This window comes from Protopterus annectens, chromosome 17.part0, assembly GCF_019279795.1.
Source record: "Protopterus annectens isolate FY-2018-M chromosome 17.part0, PAN1.0, whole genome shotgun sequence".
Lineage (NCBI taxonomy): Eukaryota > Metazoa > Chordata > Ceratodontiformes > Protopteridae > Protopterus > Protopterus annectens.
The window spans coordinates 426,661,252-426,682,799 of NC_056751.1; the positions used below are offsets into that span (position 1 = coordinate 426,661,252).

Genomic DNA, 21,548 nt, shown 5'->3' on the forward strand with positions numbered 1-21,548 from the left:
GGCTCAAGGGCAATACTGATGGCAACAGACTGCCCAGACAGCACTGGTATCCTCTCCTCCTCGAGCTTACCGATCAGTGCCCATGGCTGTTACCTCAGAGAGTAGACCTCACTCAAAACAAGGGAAGGATTGTGCACCCCAGCCTTCAGACACTCAGCCTTTCAGCTTGGATAATTTTGCAGCACTTAACTGCAACATTACCGTAAGTAAGCAAGTGCAGGACATCCTCAAAAAATCTAGAAGGCCTAGAACTAGAAAATCATATGCGGCCAAATGGAAAAAAAATTTCTACTTGGTGCCAGAATCAGCATCTCGATTCCAGTTCTCGTCAGTTGCCTAGCCACAGAGTTCTGCTTCTTCTGAAGTGGAGCCAGATCACCAACTGAAAATCCAGCATAGAAGTCATTGCAGTAATCCACACTCAATATTGGAAAGTGCACACATCATGGTGGCATTCTGAGGGTCATGTGAGATTTCAAAGGAAATAGTTTAAAGGATGTTAGGATGGTTTACAATAGTTGATACCTGATATTACCTATATCTCATACCAGAGTGGTGAATTTCAGTGTGTTCCCACATTGCTATGTCTAGAAAATAATGAGGAGGACATACAGCAACAGTGTGTTGTTTTTTGGATTTAGACCCAAGTCATGTTTCCTGCATTCTAGTTCCACCTGCTTTATCATCTCATTGCTAAACAGCATGGTTTGAGGAATGGGTGTAGCACAGCTACTAATGCATCTATTGTAACTGATAACCTATTTGCAAACATAAGCAGTGACCTTCTTAAAGGTGCCATCTTTAATAATTTAAATAATTCCTTTGAAAGTTTTTCAAGAGAGCTTTGATTTGGTGAAGGCCATCTCCAGTGGTTCACATCAGAATTCACTTGGAGAAGTCAATGGAGAATTTTAAACAGAGGAATAATCTATAAGTATGGTATGGATAAATTACAAAAAAGCATTTGACAGCATCCTACATATATGGATAAAGAAGTGCATACAGATATTTAAGATGCACCATACATTGATCAATTACATTACAGTGACAAACCACTTTGCAGCCAAGCCATGATAGAGGACAAATTATCCCAGGGATAAAAATTCTGCCAGGAATATTCCAGGGTTACTCTTGTCACCGTTGCTCATTTGCCTTGCCCTTTAACAGATTGGTCATGGTTATAATTTGGCTCCCAGGAAACAACTGAGTGTAAAGATTTCTCATCCCTTTGGAATGATTTAAAACTTTATAGATCATCATATGAGGAGCTGAAAGCCCAGCTGGAAGTGGCTAAAACTTTTTCAGATGATACGGGAATGCCATTTAGTTATGACGAATGTGCAAAAGTAACATTTAATATAGGAAAGCTGCAGCCCAAAGAAAATATCAGTCTGGGACAGCAATGTGATAAAAAGGAACTTGAGCAGGAGGGAGCGTATAAATATTTGTGTATTAATGAAAAATCAGATAAAAAAATGAATGAACACCAGTGGAAGCAATAAATCCAAACACAGGATCGATCGTAACTGAGTTAATAGTTACGGTCCTGTGTTTGGATTTATTGCTTCCACTGGTGTTCATTGATTTTTTTATCTGGTTTTGAGTTTGTTTTATTTCTAATTAATGAAAGATCAACAATAAAACATGAACAAATGCAAACAAAACTCAGTAAAGAATATTTTAAAAGACTAATAATGAAAACAGCCCTGAAATCTAAGAACAAAGTCCAAGCTGTAAACCAATTTGGTCTTCCTGTTCTAACTTACAGTTTTGGGGTGGTTGATTTTGATCCCAAAAGGTATTGGATCTTTTGGACAGGAAAACAAGAAAAAGTGCTTCACACTTATCAAATGATGCATAAAAATCCCTGCGTGCCAAGTTTATATATTCCTTGTTCTGAAGGAGGTATGGGCCACCTACAAAATGGTTACATGTATAGATCTGCAGTCATAGGTGGGATGATGACATAATGGTTAAGGTGATTACCTTAAAGACACAAGGTGCAGGGTTTGATTCTCACATGGGGTAACTGGCTAGGTTTCAAATGGCCCAAAATGGCAGTTAGCCTAGTACTAATCTATGAACCTAAACATATCTGCTGACCTCATCAGATGCAAACATAGTGGAAGTTTTAAAACACGAAGAAAACAAGTCTAAGATGTCTTCCTTGCTTCATTTAGCACAAGCATATTGGTGTCAAACTGAAATGGAAACCAAACCAGAAGTAGACAAAAATCAGGCAACGACTGAATGTGCCAAAAAAAACCAAAAGAATATAAGAAGGATCAGATGAGAAGGCGAGAAATGTGGAAAAGGCATAAATATAGTTGCCAGTGCAGAAAACCCCTGAAACCACCTCATGTCTATCAGGATCTGACAAATGAATGGTTAAGGAGAGGTGAATTTAAACCAAAAGATTAAAGGTTAATATTGGCGGCCCAGGGTAGTAGACTATGTACATGTTGGTTTACAAAGTTCATTGAGCATGTGGGAGAAACAGACCAATGCAGGTTCTGTAAAACAGAACTAGAAACAGTCTCACATCTTGTTGCTGGGTGTGGTACAAGTAATGGCAGAGGGCCTGTATACTGAAAGCAATATTAATGTGGCAGAATTGTTGCATTGGTGATTATGCAAACATTACAGCATTGAAGCAGCTGACAAGCATTGGAAATATAAGCCACAAAGCACAGAGAATGACTACATTTGTATTGCATGGGATTACCTATTACCAACAGTTCAAAAAATAGATGTGAGAAAACCTGATATAGTAGTCCATTAAATAAAGACAAAAGTAGCATTGATCATTGAAATTGCTACACCCAATGACTACAGTGTCTTATGTACAGAGCAGCACAAAGTCATAAAATACCTGGATTTGCAGGCAGAAATGAGGGCAGTGTGGATCATGGATATCCAGACAGTTCCAATAGTAGTATGAACAATGGGTCTCATAAAAAATAATTTGCAGTCTTATTGAGATATGCTACCAATACACACAACTCCGTATGAATTGCAGAAGGAGTCAGTTCTGGGCACATTGAGGGTGCTGCGAAGAGCACTTTTGGCTAACATCAAAGACTTTAACAATACTAATTTCACAAACTTTAATCATATTTTGATTTAGGAATGGGGTCCATTCCTGTCATGGTATTACAAACCCTAAAGACTTGGAGAAATTAAACCTAAGCAGTGGTCTTATAGATAAAAAATAAAATTGTATTACTTTTCTAAGAATTTACGTTTGTGTTGTACAGTTTAGGGATATCCTGAATTTAGCTAAGCTCTTAATTTTGCTTTGTTGGTATCACCTGTATTACTGAATTCACTGGGTGCAATACATAATTGAATTTTGTGTTGTATGTGAGAAACCTTAATTAATCCTAATAAATGCATATATTTTGTCCGTTTGTTGTACTACTCCGACTTGTGAATAGTGTTTTCTTCATTTTACTGTTTTCCTTTCAGGGGTTTGGTTTCATTTTCTTTAAAGGAAATTTGATGAGGTTTGGGAGCGGACCGTTTTAAGTGCATTCTCTCCTCAGCAACAGTATTAAGGAAGGCTTTCTTAAGAAGGAAAATTAATAAAAATGGCTAGTAATGAACTCCCCTCTTGCTGCCAGTGTGCTTAAAAGTAGTAAGAACATTGTGGTTGAGAGATCCTTAAATATCTGGAGTTATTTGTAGGTTTCTCTCTAGTAATCGTTTTGTTCAAAATGATAAGCAGCTGGTGAAAAGTGAAAGCCAGAAGATGAGGCTGCATGGAGCAAAGTGCTATAATATGTGCAGTTTTATTTTTGGCAAATTGTGATGCATGCATGTTTATGGAGGATTTTTTTCATACACTTTAATAGGTTAATTCATATATGTAACACTTGTTTAATTGCAGATGTTTACATTATTTTACAATGAAGGTGAGACTCATGTTGCATAAAATGTGCTTGTGTGTGTGAACTAAGGCAGAAATGGAAACTGGCAGCTGGACTGAAAATTTTCAATAGTGGTTGTATAGTATCAAACCACACAAGTTTGTTTGCAGCTGCTGTTCACAGAATGGGTATCACTTAACTCCACTGTAATCCAGCATCTGCACTTACATATGCAGTATTTTCATATAATACAGTACATAGAAAATTTTCCTAGGAGGAATAAATACTGATGTAGAACTGCAGATTGTTTAATAGTAGCCAGGAAAGACCTTGCAGAAGTTAACTATAGAAAAATATGGGGTCTGTATTACATAGTCGAAGTGCCGTAACCTCGACTGACATATATACGAATGGGTATGTCCGAAGTTACAAAACTTCGACTACATATAAAAACATTAAAAAAAAAACGTAAAGGAAAATAAAAGGGTATATGCAGGTGCTTCCTTTACTGCACTGTAGTGTTGCCTTTTTATTTTCTTTTTCCTTTTGTTTGTATTTTTTTTATGCATACTCGAAGTTCCGTAACTTCAGACATTTGTGTTCGAACATATGTCAGTCGAAGTTACGGAACTTTGACTATGTAATATAGACCCAAAAATATGATGTAGTGGTAAGGCAGATGTTCACAGGGAATAACATGGGAAATGAGCCCTGTAACTTTGCTTTTGCTGGAAAATTATTAATATGCATTGTTTTCCTTCCTCACAATCCAGTCCTTCAAAGCTGTAAAATATTAGGAAGCTTGTAGGAATAGTTCCCATTTTCCGGGGTGTTCAATGTAGAGTTTTTGCAAAACAAAAGTATTGCTGAACAGCACAACATGACGCAGAAGTAAATGTATTTGTTCATTGTTTAAAAATTTCGATTTGTTTTCATATGACTATATAAAAATGGTTTGTTTAATGGAAGAGTATTAGAAAAAGGAGTTCAAACTTTAGTGTCAGTGGCTGCAAAGTGACTTCATATACAGGTTAAGTATTAAAGTATCATTCAAACTGGTATTTGTGACTCCATCCAGCTAGTGACAGACAAGTATTGCAAATGTGCCTTATAAACTGAGGCATTTTAGAGCAAAAGTGTATTTTTGGGTCTGACTTTGAAGGCTCTTGATAGCAGACTAGTCCTGGCATTTCTGACGCTTGAGACAAGCACATCCCCTGCTGGGGGGCATCACACCATCAATAATCTTGTTTGAAAGACATACTCTGCTTCCCAGATTTCTGTCACTTGCATGACAATTTCTCATTCGTAATGTATATTGTTGGAAAATTCCAGTGTTAGATGCCCAAATCTCACAAAACTTTCGAGTGATCCTATACTTTCAGATCACGAGTTTTAGCTTGCTACTACAATACTGTTTATATTGTCTGAGACTGTGGGAGTCCTCTTACCTGCAGAGGAAAAGTTTGAAACCTCCATTGCCATGATGCAGCTGTTGATTATTTAGATTTCTGGAAGTTCTCATAAAATAGTTGCGGCTAGACTCTAATAATAAAGTAGTTTAGTTATGGTTTACTTTCAGCAATTAGGCCTTAAAGTTAAATTATGGTCACAGCAGAAGGGATCGTCTCTGAAACTAGTATACAGCTATGGACATGCATAGCTGGCAATCTGACTAGACCTGCCTCGTTGTAGTGTTCCATTCACATAAACCAAATGAAAAAACATCTGAGAGTTGCTGCACACCCACTATAAATTGCAGTGAGCAGAGTAAACTCAAGGAAGAGGAGCACAACCCTTGAATAACAACCTACCTGCCATTGAACCACATCAGTTCACACCTTCCACAAACTTCAAACCATGCAGAAAAAAAATCTACAGGATTATCCCTTGAGCATCTACAGGCAACATCATTGCCTCACTGTGACTCTATGGCTACCTATTACTTTGCATGCAATTCTTACTCGTATCCTACTGTTTAAAATCATTCACATTGATAATTGTAAATTATTAAATGAATTCTAATGTTCACCAGTGAGCTCTAAAATGTTCACTTTCTTATGCTGCTACCGTTGAAGTTGCCATATCACTGTCTAACTAAAACTCTGTCTTCTCTGCATGAGCCCTGCTGATTTGGAACATACTAACAGATGAACTTGAACAAATGACCAAATGGTTTACCTTCACCATCAGCTTAAGAACCATCTCAAGAAAGGAACAAGAAGTCAATGCTCAAGTGCCATTACTTAAGTTGCTTTGAATTAGCTCTGATTAAGCTGATGTTTTGAATAAGTAGAGGTCATGCTGCTGTCTAATCTTTAAGTCCGTATCTAATGTCTACTGCTTCTTAAAGTATTGAGTAACTGATGTTTCATCTATTTTTGTGTTGACCTAATATTCATTTTATCTTATCCCACTGTGCTTTTACTGTTTAAATGTAATTATAACTTTGCAGTGGCTTTGCCCCTGTACTAATCCTGTCTAAATTTTTTTTCTTCTCCTCATTCCACCATTTTCACATGCACAATTGCATGCATCCCTGGAAGAAGATAAAAAAAAAAATTTCACCGTCTATCTTTTTATATTAAATTGTATGTTAACTTTCTAATATTACCTTTACACATGTAAATCCTGTTATAAACATGTCATTTTATATTCTCTTAATTAATATTTCATTTTTTTACTAGTCACTATATCAAATTTAATTTTTAAAATATGTTACTCCTTTGTAGTATGTTTTGGTTACAATTTTAGAATAATGTTGTAGTGGAGCTTTTCTCCCTGGGCCTCTACTGAAAATGGACATATATCCAGTTAGACTAGCCCGGTCAACAAATGTAAAATAAAATAAAATAAAAAATAAAAATAACTAAATTGTGATTGAAAATAGGCCATTGTGGTCCAGCTCAGTCTGCTATAAAATAAATAGGGATGGGCAGTACACAAAACAACAAAAGTTCCTTGTATGATCTCGGGTCATCACCTGACCAACAGAAGGAGGTAAAATGTCCTGTAGGCCAGGTATCAGTTGAAGTTTTCTGCTGCAAAGACTGTCCATGAGATGACCTCACCAGATGTAAACTCTCGGCTAGCTATGGAGTGAGCCTGCACACACTGGTGGCTGAGGGGTACAAGAAGTGCTCCCTAGCTACCATATGGGGAAGGATAAATCCTTGGTGCCATTGCTGGCCATCTCACATTGGATTATTTGAAGTATAACCACACCTGGATAATTTGTAGGCTATTCTCTGGAGGTCCCCTGTGAAAGTTCAGTGGTAGAACTCTGGATTTGGCACTGTACTGCTTTTTGTCCCTTCCCTCCAAAATGGTAGCATAAGGCTTTATGGATTCAGAGATTAGCACTAAGCAATCAGTGTGTGGACTATTACAAACCAACGGGTCTATATTGAATTCTCGAAAGCCGACAATGTCGAATCTGACATTGTCTACACGAGAATAGCAAAACTGCAGAATGTCGAAGAAGTAAACAGAAGTAGTAGTAAACAGAAATCTCCATAAGGGGAGATTTCCATTTACTTCAATGTAGTGCAGCCTTGGAGTTGGTATATTTAGGTAGTGGGGGGGGGGGGTGCCTACACCATTAAGTTTATTTTTTTGTTTGTTTGTTTTTAAATTTTTTTTTTTTGGAACGTTCGATGTTTTAACAGTTCAATCACCAAAGGTCGACCTTTAGTGATTCGAACTGTTAAACATTCGATGTTCCAGTATAGACCCCAAGTCAACTAGTAACCCATATTCAAAAGTTCCTTACTGCCTCTGGGAGGCGCAATACATAACACACTTGGTAGAATTTGAGGTTACTCATCCCGTCATCTAGGTTTGCCTTGAAGGTGACGGGTGCTGCTTTGCTTGACATGTAGTCAACATATGATGTTCTTCATGTTTCACTGTTGCAGTCATTACATTTGGGTAATCTACTTGCAGGTTGCCCTCAGACGGCCTGATTAACAAAGTCTTGGGTCCTGCGTCAGTTGCTGTCCCTTCTTCCAAGACGTCAGGTCATCAGGGGTAAAAAACATGCAGCCGACGCCATTACATCAGTCTTTCTTGCCGTGCGGTGCCCGAAGCAGAAGCAGTTGGCAAGTGCCGGTCGGCCGACTCCTGAAATTTTCTTTTTCGACTTTCAGAACCGAAGTCTTCAACTTAAAGTTAAGTACCCCGTTGGGGAAACTTTTTCTTGCTCCTTACTGATGTCAGTAAAAGTTAATAATTGCATTACTTGTGGAAAGCAAATACCTCATAAAGATTTTCATTCGTACTGTATTCCTTGACTAGGCCCTGACCACGACGTACCTTGCTGTCGGTTTTGTGCTTTATTTAATCAGCGCACTGTCCATCATCGGTATATTTTTGCCTCTAAATATTTCGGTTCTCGGTTTAATTATCCAGAAAAGTCGTCTGTTAGCCATCTGACTACTGGGATTCTGAAAAAACGCAAAGATAAAGACAGACAGGCCGCCGAGGTCCAAAACTGCAGACAACGCTTCTCCTAATCGCCAGTTCACCGGTACTCAGTGAGGCTGTTTCGCAGCCTCTGATACCTGCTACTTCTGATTCGCAGGCCTCTACTGAGACCCATTTGGAGTCCAGTATGCCGCAAGATACTTCAACTGTGGAACCAGCGGATGGTTCTACCTCGGATGAGTCTGGAGCCGCTGTGCAGGCACCGACTTCTGAGGGTGTATTCAGGCCTACGGACTTGCATATTAAATTGACGCCTCCTTCATTACTAAGGCCTAAATCTCGATCCATGTCTAAAAACTGCCGCCCAGGCCACATGCTCAGGCCCCTATACCTAAAAAGCAAATGATAAAAATGGCTGAAGATCTAATAACTCTAATCACGGGTAGTCAACCCCCACCCTCTAAGAGGCCTGGGGCTGAGCTTGATTATGAATCTTCTGATCGGGATTCTGTTTTTTCTGACTCTTCGGATGACCTGAATTTATCCTTACCTACTTATGAGGATTCTGATGCAGAGGATTTATTCCCTCTGCTTCCCCTCCTGAGGATTTTTCTTTTGGGGAAACCTTACATACTTTAAGGGGGCATTTTCACTAGGAAAGACAGGAATTTTCTGATTCAAAAAGTGGCTTAGGGATTTCCTTCTTCTACCTCAGGATAGGCCTTTGGCTATTCCTCCTGTACTAGACATTGTTGATGTTTTCTCGGAATCCAGTTTGGCCCCTGATTCCCTGCCTCCTGCTCCTAGTAAACCTGACAAGATACTACAGGGTTCCTGAGTCCCATAAGTTCCTTTTCAAAAATCCTATTGCAGATCCAGAGACTATTTCTCAGGAGCCCAAGGGCATTAAGGCTTTTACTGCTAAAAATCCAACCCTTTCTCATAGAGACTCCAGGGCGCTGGGTAGATGGGGTGTAAAAAGGTTTATACTTCAGCAACCTTGGCAATCAGAGCTTTAAACTGCCAATTTCATATGTTAAAATATCAGCAACATGTCATTGGACTACTTAAACAGAAAATTATGTTGATTCCTGACTGTGTGGAAAATAAAGATTTACAGAACTTAATGCATTTTGCTTAAGTTGGAAAACATACTTTGCAATGTGGTTTTGATTCTTTAGAGGCCTCTTGCAGGCCTGCTGTTACTGGGTCTGTGCTTAGAAGGCGTGCTTGGCTTAAGGCGCACTCTTTGCCAGATCATGTTAAAGCTAAATTGTTGGATGCTCTTTTAAATCAGGACCACCTGTTTGGCAACAAGGCTAAAGAAGTTCTTAAAAAGATGGAAGATAAAGCTAAATCTATGCAAACTGTTAAAGATTTTTTACAAGTACAACCTCCTAGATTTAGTAGGCACTGGCCTACTAAGAATTGGTCCATTCCAGCACCTTCCAGGTCTTCTCAAGCCAAACCCAGACACAGCAAAAACCCCAGGTTTCAGTCCCAGGGGACTCTCAGAACTAAGCAGTGGGGGGGCCTCCACTTCCAAATCTGGGAATAACAAGACACCCCCCTATGGTAAACAGTCTCAATTACTTCCTTTTAAAATTTCCAAGCACCTATCTTCTGACCGCCCCTTTGGGGAGAAAGATTGCTCTTCATGCAAAGAACTGGGAATTCATAACCCAGGAGCAATGAGTTTTAAGTATAGTGTCCCAGGGATACAGATTTCATTTCCACACGTTGCCAACACCAAATGGGTGGCCGGACCTGCCCCCAAATCAGTGGGCAGAGGCTCAAAAACAAGTACTTTCTCAAGCTTGGGGGCTATTCAACTGGTAACAGAAGAGGAAAAGGGACGAGGTTCCTACTCCAGACTTTTCCTAGTACCCAAAAAAGACAAATCATGGCGTCCAATCCTGGACCTGTCTACTCTAAACACCTTTCTGGAGATTCCAAAATTCAAGATGCTGACTCTTCGCCAGTTACTTCCTATGCTAGGCAAAGACGCCTGGTTGGCAACACTAGATTTAAAAGAAGCATACCTGCACATCCCAATCAGGGAATCTTGCAGAAGATACCTACACTTCAAAGCAGGCTACACACATTATCAGTTCTCTGCACTGCCCTTTGACTTGTCTACTGCACCCAGGGTATTCACAAAGTGCCTGGCTCCAGTTATTGCATTTTGCAGGCAAAGATGTATTCAAATTCACCCATACCTGGACGATTGTCATCTTTAGGCAGAAAGCCAGGGCATAATTTTGAATCATCTGGCGTTTGTAAAAAGGGTTCTAACTTGTGTGGGGTACACCATAAACAAAAAGAAATCACAACTGGTACCCTGTCAACAAATTACATTCCTGGGAGCAAGCTTGAATACAACTTCCCAGATGGCTTACCACACGCCAGAAAAGTAAATACATTTGATAACCTATTTCAGTCAAGTGGCCACAAAAACCCTGCTATCTGCAAGACAAATACTGCAAAGCTTGGGGTTCATGGCCTCCTGCATTCTTCTAATTCCATAGTCAAGACTGCATATGAGGAAACTACAGTGATATCTTAAAAGCCTATGGAAGCAACATTCTCACAGCATCGAAACAGTGATACCTTGCCTCTGCCTAGAGTTCCTCTGGTGGGCAGAGGCCTGCCACCAAAACAAGGGACTACCATTCACACTACCCCCTGCCACCTAAACCCTAACAACAGATGCATCAGACTATGCATGCGGGGGCTCACCATGGCAGGGAAGTGCATTCAGGGCAAATGGAACCCAAGTCAAATGCACCTACATATCAATCAGAAAGAAATGTTAGCTGTACAGAATGCTCTGACAGCCTTCAAGGACTACATTCTTCCAGGACAACTGATGGTAAAGACAGACAGCACCACGGTTATGTGGTACATAAACATGCAGGGGGGTACACATTCCTACCTCCTCTGCAGACTAGCCATGGCATTGTGGAACACAGCCTTGAGCTACCAAGTGCACCTACAAGCTCAATTCCTGTCAGGAAAATTAAATACACTGGCAGACAGACTAAGCAGAAACCTCATGGACTCACACGAGTGGAAACTGGAACCAAGGATTTTCAACATGTTGACTCTCCACAAACGAGCCTGGAAAGTGGATGCTGTGTCCTTCAGCTAGAAAGACCTTTCAGTCTATGCCCCCCCCCTTGCTGCCTCTGCTCTCCAAAGTTCTACTAAAAGTCAAACAGGACAAACCAAGGATGATTTTCATTACTCCAGACTGGGCGTACCAACACTGGTACCCCCTCCTGCGCAGTGTGTCGCAGTTATCTCCATGGCACCTGCCTCAGACACCTTCCCTGCTGTCTCAGCAGGAGAACCAGATTCTGCACCCTGACCTTCCAGCATTGAACCTTGCAACCTGGCTAATTACTTAAACTCACCCTTTTCATCCCTCAGCAAACCTGTGATGGATGTCATCTTAGAGGCAAGGAGGCCTAGTACTAGAAAATCTTATGCTGAAAAATGGAAAAGGTTTTGTGCCTGAACCATTCTCAAGGGGTGAGCACAGCAGCACCCAATTTACCTCAGATTTTACAATACTTAACTGAGATGCTTCACAAGGGCCTGTCTTTTTCTTCCGTTAAAATCTACGCCTCAGCCATGTCAGCTCATTATAACACAGAACCTCCCCTCTTCTCTCTTCCTCTGCTCAAGCAGTACCTCAGAGGGGCAAAAAATTTGAGACCACCCAGGAGAGCTCCAACCCCTGCCTGGGACCTTAACTTTGTATTGGAGAAGCTTACTCTACCTCGTTTCGAGCCAGCTGCTACTGCAGACTTAAAATTTCTTTCTTGGAAAACAGCTTTCCTTTTAGCAATCGCTTCAGCTAGAAGGATATCTGAATTACAGGCCGTTATGACAGTGGAGCCTTTCATCATCTTTTATGCGGACAGGGTGTCACTCAGGACCAATCCATCCTTCATGCCCAAGGTGGTATCCAGTGTGGCTCTTAATCAGTCCATTCATTTGCCAACCTTCTTTCCCAATCCACAGAACAAAGGGGAATGGATTCTGCATTCCTTGGATGTGCACAGACAACTTAGATTCTACTTGGACAGGACTAAACCTCGAAGAAAATCTGAACTGCTGCTGGTAGCATTTGCTGCAGGGGCAGAGGGGAAGGCTATTTCAAAACAAACCATTTCTAAATGGATAAGCCATTGGATTAATTTCTGCTATAAGCATCATGGAAAATCTATCCCCCAAGGGATCAGATCTCACTCCACCAGGGCTGCATCTACTTCTGCAGCCTTTCTCAGAGGTGTTCCTACCAGGGACATCCTAGAAGCTGCTACCTCGAGTTCTATACATACTTTCACCAAGCATTATCCTTTAGCAATTTTCTCTAAATCCAGAGCTGTCTTTGCCACTGCTGTCTTGCAGGGCCTTATAGCTGGCCCTAATGCTATATAAACTCCTCCTCCCAACCATAGCTTTGGGAATCTACCTAAATGTAATGACTGCAACAGTGAAACATGAAGAACATAGTACAGTTGTGTACACTTACCATAAATGTAGATGTTCGAGTGTATTCACTGTTGCAGTCCTGGCTACCCTCCCTCCCTCCAGCCCCCTAATGTCTTCTGGCTATACCTCTACTTTCCTTTACTATGCTTAAAAGCCTTTTTGGTGTGTTTTCTTTTTGTTGGAGGTATACTTTTGTGTTTTTATGTTTATTTGCTCCCCATTAGGGGGGGCACCTGACATCTGGCGCAAGAAAAACTGATGTAATGGTGTTGCTGCATGTTTTATACCCCTGATGACCTGACGTCATGGAAGAAGGGACAGCAACCGACGCAGGACCCAAGACTTTGTTAATCAGGCCGACTGAGGGCAACCCGCAAGCAGATTACCCAAATGTAATGACCGCAACAGTGAATACACTCGAACATCTACATTTATGGTAAGTGTACACAACTGTACTTTCTTCGTGTTTCACTGTTGCAGTCCTGACAGTTGGGATTTCCTGCCATGAAAGCCCTCAACTGGCTGGACTACCAGAGAAACTTATTTCACCTCCCAGGCTGGCAGACGCCTTAAACAACGTCAGTAAGAGTAAGCTCAGGTATAAAGGGAGCCAACCTGCATCATCACTGCAGTCTTTTCTTGCCGCTGGAGCCCGAAGCAGATGTCAAGTGCGTTAGTCGATCCGCAACAGAGAGACATTGTCATCGGAAAGGTAAGTACCCTGTTAGGGAACTCCTTTCTTTCTTCTTTGACTCATGTCAGATAATGTTAATTGTCTCCGTTGTGGTAAACAAATTCCACATAGAGAGTTCCATACACTTTCTGTCACTTGCTTAGGGCCAGACCACGATGTCCCTAACTGTCGACTCTGTGCTAGGTTTAACACTAGAACTATTAGGCATAGAGCAGAGTTTTTAGCTTGTTTTCTGAGGCAGGAATCTGTGCAATCTCATACTGTGGCATCTGCCGGTCATTCCTATCTTGATTTATCTAAACGCAAAAAAGATAAGAAAGAAAAGCCTAGGTCCACAGATGACACTCATTCGCCCCCTGACTCGCCTACTAGACTAGTCATTGTTGAGGAAGGTGGGTCACTTTCGCAGCCCCCTTCAACCTTTGATTCAGCCACTCAGGTCTCTGTCGAGACCTGTTTGGAGTCGGATATGCCTTCAGTCCCTTCGACTTCTACTGCTTATGTCTTCAGCTCATCGGTTGGGTTTGAGACCACTCAGCAGGCCATACCTTCCGACAAGCGACTGCTCACTGGAGATTTTTCATGGCCTAGGCCCATTCCGGTACATCTTCAGTCTAAATAGTCAGGTGCCAGAGCATCAGACGCTCCCAGGGCTAAGGCCAAACCCACATCAAAGAAGGGCATTGTGGCAGGGCCTTCATCTAGGCCTACAGGCTCCCAGTTTCAGGGATCCCAACAAGATAAATCAAATTGCTGAAGACCTTATTAACATTGTAAGGTCCAGACAGACTTCATGGGATAATACCCCAGGGAAAAGAAAAAGAGGACCCCCCCCCCCCATGAATACTTCCCTGATCCACTGCATTCAGAAGTGGTGTCTGAACTGGAGGACTCTGCATCTGAGGAAAGGCCTGCGTATACCTCATATGAGGAATCAGATTCATAGAAAAATCTCACCTCTGCCTCCCTGGCAGAAGACCTCACTTTTGGAGAGACGCTTCATGTTATGAGATGCATTTTTTCGGTAGGAAGCACAAGAATGCCCACCGGCCAAAAAGAGAGTCGTAGAGTTCTTAGTCCTCCCTGAGCACAAACCTGTAGCAATCCCAACTATTCTGGAAGTACTGGAAGATGTTTTTCAGGACGCCTCCTAAAATCCGGACTCTCTCCCTCCTGACCGGTTCTACAGGGTCCAGGACTCTCATAAATATCTGTTCAAAAACCCAACTGCTGACCCTGAAGTGGTCACCCCTGGCTCTAAGGGGTCTAGGACCAATACCTCTAGGAATCTTTTACCTGCTGACAAAGAAAGTAGGGCTCTTGATAGATTTGGAAAGAAAGTGTGCACTTTGGCTGCCCTTTCTATGAGGACCCTCAGCTATCAGTTCCATAAGTTAGAAAGAATTCATGGCAGTGCAAAAAGGCTTACTGGCCTTCAAAAAGAAATGGAGCACCTCAGCAGGTACTTGACAGACCCCCACGAGTGGCACTTACACCAAGATCTCTTTTTCAGCATAGCTCAAAATTGTGGAACTCCACAAGTGGACCTCTTTGCCAGCAAGGACAATGCTTAACTGGAGAAGTTTTGTACCAGGACAAGACAGGCATTGGCATGGAGAACGGATTCCTTCTCCTTCCCATGGGCTCACCTCTTCATTTATGTATCGCTCCCTTCCACTTCTGCCTCAAGTCCTTCTAAAGATAAGAAAAGAGGGCCCCAGAACCATTCTGATGGCTCCAAACTGGCCCAGACAACACTGGTTTCCACTCCTCCTCCAGCTCACCAATTAGAAACCTTGGTGGGTACTGCAGAGAGTAGACCTCCTCACCCAGTACAAAGGGAGGATTGTGCACGCCTATCTGCAGGCTCTAAACCTTTCAGCTTGGATTATCTCACAGCACCAAACTACTGCACTAACTTAAGTCACCAGATGCAAAACATTCTGAAGGAATCCGGAAGGCTTAGCACAAAGAAATCTTACACAACCAAATGGAAACGATTCTCTATTTGGTGCCAGAAGCACCAACTTGAACCAAGCTCAGCTAACATTTTGACCATCCTGGAGTACCTGGCCAGTCTAGTGAATAAAGGCCTTTCCTACTCTTACATAAAAATACATGCCTCAGCCATCTCTGATAACATTCCTGTTCTTCCTCCAATCGTCTCACACCACCACCTAAAAACAATTCCTTAGAGGTGTCATTCACCTTAGGCCCCAGGAGGAAATCCACCCCTCCATAGGACCTCAACTATGTGCTAGAAGAATTGACTTTGCCTCCTTATGAACCTGCAGCTAATGCTTCTTTAAAATTTCTCACATGGAAGACTGCTCTTTTTTTTTTAGCTATTACTTCAGCTAGAAGGGTCTCTGAGTTACAGAACCTAATTTCATTATCTTCCATAAAGACAGGGTTTCCCTCAGGACCTGTTCATAACCTTTGTCTCCGGATCTGAAGGGAAACCGGCTTCTAAACAGACCATTTCCAAATGGATTTCCCACTGTATTTCTTTCTGCTACAGCCATCATGGCAAGAAACACCCTGATTTAGTTAGACCTTACTCTGTTAGGAGGGCCGCAGCTACTTCTACAGCTTTCCTTAAGGGGGTACCCACCAAAGACATTCTGAAAACAGCCACTTGGTCTTCTGTGCATACCTTCACAAGACACTACCGCATGTCCGCTTTCTCAAAATCCAGAGCAGGATTTGCATCTGCAGTCCTGCAGGGAATCTTCTCCTTCCTTGATGTCCGTCCACCCTCATTTAAGCTTTGGGAATCTTCCCAACTGTTATAACTGCAACTGTGAAACAGGAAGAACATAGTACAGTTGTGTATACTTACCATAAATGTAGATGTTTGATTTTATTCACTGTTGCAGCCTTCTTTCCCTACCCCCTTAGCATACCAGGCAGGCTTCGAATTTCCAAATGTAATGACCTTAGGCACTTTCCCAGGCTACCCTTGGTTAGGTACGCCCCTTTCTTTATTCACCTATGCTGGACTCCGAGCTCCTCCTACATGAGGCCAAGGAAATACTGAAGTAATGACGCAGGCTTGGCTCCCTTTTATACCTGAGCGTATTGACGTCAGTTAAGACATCCGCCAGCCTGGGAGGCAAAATAAGTTTCTATGGTAGTCAGGCTGGCCGAGGGCTTTCGCTACAGGAAATCCCAACTGTCAGGGCAGCAACAGTGAATAGACTCAACCGTCTACATTTATGGTAAATGTAAACAACTGTACTTTTTTTCCAGAGGTGAGGGATACAGTGGAATATGACTCTGTCATGCCAACATGTCTCTTATCTGTTAATGAAGTTTTAGGTCCTTAAAGCAAGTAATTCTGGAAACAGTTGTTCCTTGAAAGAATAATAGGTCATGGAGGGTTGTTTCCCAGATACTTGAAAGGCTAGATACAGATCTTCACAGAGTCTGTAAAAGGCCAAGTGCAGGAAGAGGGCTGCCAGTCTCTGATATGTTAACAAGGTCAGTGGATAAGGTGCTGTTAGCTTTTAAGAGGACTGCGAAGAGGAGTTCCAAAGTAATTATAGAGGGTGGCTGAAACAGTGTAATTTGTGGAATAATTATAACTAAAAGTGAAATAAAATGTACACTGAATTTGTCAATGAGATGCTTCCTCTTTCCTTTGGGTCAGAGTTAGAGTATTACTGCGGACTAGTTCTGGAAATTGCTGGATGTTAGTTCTTAGCTTCCTGATACTGCTAAAAAAGTATTCATAGTTACGTTTGATTTTATTGGCTGTATTAAATTAAAATTTAACTTTGAGTTTCCTAATGGTGTTTTAAGCTTTTCACTGATGTGCTTGTATATGCTGTTAAAATTGGTAAAATGAGACCTCTTTTAAGCATTAAGTTCATTTCTGTTTATTTAAATGTGTATTTCACCATATGGGTTTGTATTTAAATTTATTTTATTTGTTTCAAATGGGAAGTGCCTTATCAATATACTTGTGTAAGTGGGAGTCAAAGTCAGAGGCATAGGCAGCAGCTTTACCAGTGGGGTTCATTGGAAGATGTTTATAGAAGTCATTTAGTACTTGTAGAAGGTCTGCTTTTGAGAAGTCCCTAAAGACTGAGGTATATGCAGGGGAAATGGCATCAATTTTAAAACAAAAGGCAACTCCTCCTAACAAAGCAGCCTTTCAGGACAGACATTTGAGCAGTGTGGACTTGGATTTAACAAGGGAAAATGATGCACATGGAGGTCTACAAAAAGGAGTTGTATCTTGTGAGGACAAGATCAAGGATATCTGAGCCCCTAGTAGGATGGTTAGCTGTTTCTACAAGGAAGTTATCATTTGTAGTATTTCAGCCTCCAAGGGAGTGTTAGATGTTTCTTTTCTACAAGGAAGTTATCATTTGTAGCATTTCAGCCTCCAAGGGAGTGTTAGATGTTTCTTTTCTACAAGGAAGTTATTTGTACTATTTCAGCCTCCAAGGAAGTTTTAGATGTTTCTTTGTTTGAGATCCATATTACGTTATCCTCTACAGAAATTTTCTGTAGTCAAATATAACAGATGTGTATTGGTTTATCTTCTAGGCATTCTGGGGTGAGTACTTGTATATGTTCTACTCTGCACTTGCTTGAACACTTTTTCAGCAATTTTCTGCAAGTTGGTGTTCTGCAAGCCTCACAAGCGCATTTCAGATTCTGTTTATGTTTTTCAGTCTTGCAGGATAAGCTGCCTCAGTGCATTTGGATTGAACTGGGGAGCACAGGTATTGAAGACAGTCTCCTAGTCTGGTGTGTGACATCATCACATGGTCTAGCCAAGGGGATGCACATTTCCAAGTGTATCAGTGGGATAAAACTGAAAATTGGTTCAAGCTGGAGATTAGAAAAGTGGAAATCTCAAGATTGTTCATTGATATTTATAAATCAAACTTAAACGGATGTGTGCCGGTTTGCCTCATTTTGGCCTAGGTTAGATCCTCTCCCCTGACCTCCTCTCAGGCTTCCTATCAGGATCTTTTCTTGTTAGCCCACAATTTTATGAAATTTTTGAAACCTGTGAAGCGTCTTTGTGATTTCCCATTAGACTAGGGTCATTTCATAGAAGACAAAAAGGAATTTTTCCATTCAGGAGGATTGAGAGGGGTAGATGAATTCATCTGTGAGATTCAAATGTATCCATTCTCCTATTATGATTCTGACACTGAGGGCACCCTATCTTCTGCTTCATCTCCAAATGATACCTTGTTTGGGGAGGGGCACCCTAAACAGAATAAAATAAGTCTTCAAATGAGAAGCTAAATAATCCTTCCAGACCCAGATTACTTACAGGGATTTCCTAGGTATGCCTGAACCATCCCTTCAGTCATGGAAATACTGGAAAATGCATTGGCAGATGAATCTATGATGCCAGATTTACAATTTTCTACTCCTAGGAAGCCAGACCACTTTTATAGGGTTCATGTCTCCCTATAGGTACTTCTGTAAGCATCCTGTGGAGGATCTAGCTGTAGTGTCCATGGATTCCAACAAGGGGAATTTTGTGGCGATGACCAGGAATTCCCTTCCTAATCACAGTAAGAAAAAATCCTCCTCCAGTTTTGGAAGAAAGCATGCACTTCTGCTACCCTGTCTTTCCAGGCCCTTAACTGCCAGAAGCATATGCTGAAATATCAGGAATAATTTCTTTCTCAGCTGAAGGCAGTGGTAGAGGGAGTTAAGGAACAAGACCCTGAAAGGATCAGGACTTGAGCTATGCATCCTCAGTGCTCAAGCTACCAGGCACTCCATGAAATGTGGCTATTTATAATGTAGTGGGTACAGCATGCAGGGCATCAGTTATAGGATCTGTTTTAAAGTGACTTACCGTCTAAGGACTCCGCCTCTGACAGATCTTGTCAAAGTAGCACTCTTGATTCCCTGTGCTCTGAGCAAGGAGCTTCTGTTTGGACCCCCTGCAGAAAAGGGTTTAAATAGGCTTTTTTTCATTCTCAGTCATCCAGTACAGCAGGAATAGCCATACTAGGAGTTGCCTCCACCCTAAGCAAGAAGATAGTAAACTCAGAAGGGGTCGAAAAACTTGCAAACAGACCAGAAAGGAAAGCTTTTTGCCTCTCAGTGCCATGCAGATGGAGAGAACAGCTGTAACTTAGCCAAGGTCTTCGTTCAACCGTTCCTCAAGTCCCATGTCAACCTTATCCATACTGAAACCCTTCTTCTGCCCTTTTTTATCTTAAAAGAGTGGGAGCCCGAGACTTCATTTCAAGACATTTTGCATGCAGGGTGACCCGAGAATTTTATATGTTCAAGCACTGGATACATTTATAAATTTGTACATTAAGCAGCTTGGTTTGTTAGATCTGAATACTGTAAAGGAAGGAGGCATGTGTGCATTTACTTCTTGTGCTTTCAGTCTTACTCTTACTTATGAAAAAGTTCTCATCACCAGTGAGTACAGATACTGAGTGCTGGATTTTAATACTCTGCCAGAGCATGCGCTCTGAGTGAAGCTTGGCTGGCGGAAGAAGTTCTTCTTCCAGAGGCACCAGAAAGCAGACTTTTATTTTTGTAAAGGGGAAATATTTAAGAATTTGGTACAAAAACTTTGGAATTTCTTCCCAAGTGCGGTGAGGATCATTTATCTATCCAGCTAGGATGGGATTTATTTAAGGAAACATTAGCAAGCAGGGTTAGGCTATTTGAGAGGGGAAAAAGTTATATTGGAGTTTGAAGATGTGTAGCAGAGCTTTCTGCAAGCAGAAAATGAGGTAACCTGGGGAATGCCAGAAGTTGGGGAGAGACTCTGGGAAGCTTGTAAAATTATAGATCATTATCCTGCTAAAAAGGTGAATACAACCTTGAGGCAGCTGAATATTTGTCATTTTTAATGTTCATCTAAGGCAACAAGACATCTTCCTATCAAGCTCAGGCACCAAGAGGTAGTCAGGCATATTAATAGAATAGTCTCTTTGGAATCAAATCTGCGGTGGTGGTGCTGCGGTAGCGTTGTCCCATTCGATTCTCAGCCAGAGCGTCTTCTGTGTGGAGGCATACATGAATGGGGCGTGCCTTCGTTGAAGGTTGTGCGTCAGGGCCAGTAACCCGGTACGTAAAAATCCACTACCAATCATTAGCGGACCGGAATTCTGCTGTGGCGACCCCCAAAAGCCGAAAGACACAAACAAACAAAGTCTCTTTGGTATCAGGGAATAAGGTTGAAGCCCCTGGTGACATTTTCTTTATTCTTCCAGTGTTATGTGGATCTTTATTCTTTGAGGTTTGAGTTGCTGGCTGAATTTAACTTTTTAAGTGATGTTTTAGCTAACATGTAGTTGGGGGCCCCTCGCATCACTGAGGGAAACGCTTGTGGCTCCCTTTATTTATTATGGCAGAAATTGTAGAAGTATTGAGGAAACAGAAGAAAAGAAAACAGGTTTTGGCTGAAATTCCATTGGAAATCTGAAATGATGGGTGATATTTTCATAAACTATTTTATGGAGTTGGCAGATGTTTCAGAATCTGGGTCCTCCCCAGTCTCCTAGAAGGAAGCTGGTATTTTCTTATTACTTAAACCAGGAAAAGACCCCACATTAATGAGTTCATATAAATCTGTTTCTGTTTTGAACCATATAATTATCAAATGTTAAGCTTTATTAGCAAAAAGGTTGAAAGTTCTTGCCTTCACTCAGCTGTCCTGACTGTATCATTGTTGTTCTGGGGAAGACCTCTTTTGAGAATTTATATGACTGCTGTGATAATTGAAGATGTAAATAGGAAGGGTAACGCGTTATTACTCATCAGTCTTGATGCTGAAAGATTAAGGGAGAAAGGAACCTGCATTCTTTTGACATGCACAGACCACAAAGGTTTTACTTAGAACAGAGCAAATTAGAAAGTCATACCAGTTCATTTCTTTTTATGAACAGAGAGAGGGGAAGGGAGTCTGCAAGCAAACCACATTAAAATGGTTAGCCCACAGTATCTACTTCTGCTGCTGTTTTCATGACAGGACTGTACCAGGACATATTAAGACCCTTTCTGCTAGAACCACTGCAACTAACACTATTCTTTCTTAGATATGTCAACAT

General features: G+C 41.4%; 1 protein-coding gene across 1 annotated transcript in view; it reads left to right on the top strand.

The window, feature by feature from the left end:
- POLD1 (DNA polymerase delta 1, catalytic subunit) overlaps nt 1–21,548 on the top strand; it is a gene marked incomplete in the record, with an annotated part of 1,583,142 nt that overhangs the window by 1,323,840 nt on the left and 237,754 nt on the right.